The 2,365-nt window shown below is 44.1% G+C and overlaps 1 non-coding gene across 1 annotated transcript; it reads left to right on the top strand.

Annotated features, from left to right (window-relative positions):
• The first annotated feature begins 1,924 nt into the window (after positions 1 to 1,924).
• LOC112089403 lies at positions 1,925 to 2,031 on the top strand. The gene has a single exon (XR_002901041.1). It is a non-coding gene; the product is annotated as a small nucleolar RNA R71 (small nucleolar RNA).
• The last annotated feature ends 334 nt before the right edge of the window (positions 2,032 to 2,365 follow it).

Below are 2,365 nucleotides of genomic sequence, written 5' to 3'. Positions count from 1 at the left end.
GCCCCTTTGTTCCAGCTCCAAAAACTTTGTTTCAGGACCTAGCTCTCTTGCATTGTCCAGATACAGCTTATACCCTTCACTAGCTTCAGCCAAGAGCTCATTCTCTCCTTGTTCTTGAGTTAGAGCAGCTTGAAGAGGATCTTCAGTGTTCAGTTCCTCAAGCAACTCATCAGCCAACTGGTCCATTGTCTCCACATAGAAACATTGACCTTCAATGGTGGGTTTCTTCATCATCTCATTCACATCAAACTTGAGCCTTTCAGACCCAAGTTGAAGCTCTATTATCCCTCCTCTCACATCAATAATGGCTCCTGCAGTTGCTAAGAATGGCCTGCCCAAGATGAGAGGATCTACTGGTTCCTCATCCATTTCCAGCACAACAAAATCTGTTGGAACCTCAAAACCACCTATCTTGACAGGTAGATCTTCCAACATACCAACAGGCAATCTAACTGATCTATCTGCAAGGATAAGAGAAATCCTTGAGGGTTTGAAAACTCTAAAGCCCAACTTCTTAGCTATGGAGAATGGCATCAAGCTGACTGATGCTCCTAAATCACAAAGACATCCAGAGAATAGAAGAGGTCCAATGGCACAAGGGAGTGTGAAGCTCCCTGGATCAGTTAACTTCCTTGGAATGGACTTCTTCTGAATGATAGCACTGCATTCATGACTTAGTACTACCATGCCTTGAAGCTCTTTTGTCTTGTTCAGAATTGCATCCTTCAAGAACTTCCCCATCTTTGGCATCATTAGGAATGCATCAATGAGAGGCATTGTGAGTGGTGTCTCTTTGAGTGCCTTCTCAAATACAGATCTTGCCTTGTTCACTAGTTGCTTCTTAAATCTCCCTGGAAATGGGAGCTTGGGTTGGTATGGAGGTGGTGGCACATACTTCTTCTCTGGTTCTGGTTCCTTTGCTACCTCTTTACCTTTTTCTGTCCTTGGTTTCTCAGCAACTTGATCATCCTTTAAGGCTGCCTCCCCCTCAGGTTGATCATTGTCCTCAATGATCACTTTGTTGTTCTCAATAGCAGGTAACTCCTTGCCACTCCTCAGTGTAATTGCTTTGGCATATTCCTTGGGGTTGGGTTCTGGTTTTCCAGGTAGGTGACCTTGGTTCCTTGAGCTTGATGCCTGGTTTTGCTTCAGTTCCTTGATTTCCTGCTGCATAGTCTGTTGACCCTGAAGTAGTTGTTGCAGAATACCAACCATATCTGTACCCATCTGTGGCTGCTGTTGAACCATTGGTGGCTGAAACTGTTGTTGAACCGGCGCCTGCTGTTGGAACTGTGGTGGACCAAACCCTGGTGGTGCCTTTGGCTGCTGTGAAGTGTAACCAGTGCCCTGAAATGGTTGCTGTTGCTGACCAAAACTCTGATTCTGACCAAATTGATTCTTGGGTTGGAATGACCCTTGAAAGTTGTTCTTGGGAACAAAGTTCGTTGGAGCTTGAGAATTGGGATAGACCTGGTCCTGTGGGTTAGCTACATTGGTGTTCCTGTAAGAAAGGTTTGGATTGGCATTACCATACTGATATCTTTGGAACCTCTGATTCCCAATGTAGTTGAGCTCCTCTTGGGTAAGACCTTCTTCACTTATGTTCTCAAAGATTTGAGAAGGTTCCTCATACTCTCCAACAAAATGTATTGGCTTCTGAGTGGTGAATTTCAGCTTGTCTAATTCACTTCTCAACTCCTTAACTTCTCTGGTGAGCCTCTGTTCTGAGCTTGAACCTTCAGACCTATTTGATCTGTCATAGTCTTCACCATAAGTATCATTGCTCAATGCTAAGTTCTCCACTAGCTCTAAAGCAGCATGTATCTCTTTACCCAGAAAGTTCCCATTGGAAGCAGTATCCAGCTGGTTTCTAATCTTGGGAAGAGCTCCTCTATACAGTGTGCTGAGAAGAGAAGCCTCACTAAACCCATGGTGTGGGCATTGGTTTGTGTAGCTCCTGAATCTCTCATATGCTTCACCAAAACTTTCATTGCTGTGCTGAGTGAAGCTAGAGATTTGGTTCCTCAGTTTTGCAGTTCTTGAGGTGGAGAAGAACTTAGATAAGAAGGCTTGCTTGCATTGCTCCCAGGTTTGAATGGAGCCTCTTGGAAGATTCTTCTCCCATTGATGAGCTTTATCACCAAGACTGAATGGAAATAGTCTTAGCTTAAAGCTGTCTTCTGAAACTCCATTAATCTTGATCAGATCACACACCTTATCAAACTGGTCCAAGTGTTCCAAGGGATCTTCCATTGCTAACCCATGGAACTTTGAGTTCTGGACCATATTCAGCAATGATGCTTTCACTTCAAAGTTGTTGTTTTGCACAGGTGGTGCCTGAATACCAGCTCCATACTGATGAGCA

Source organism: Eutrema salsugineum, unplaced genomic scaffold, assembly GCF_000478725.1.
Source record: "Eutrema salsugineum unplaced genomic scaffold, Eutsalg1_0 scaffold_12, whole genome shotgun sequence".
Taxonomy (NCBI): Eukaryota; Viridiplantae; Streptophyta; class Magnoliopsida; order Brassicales; family Brassicaceae; genus Eutrema; species Eutrema salsugineum.
Note: the sequence above shows the minus strand (reverse complement) of the source record. Positions and strands in the feature narration are given on the sequence as shown.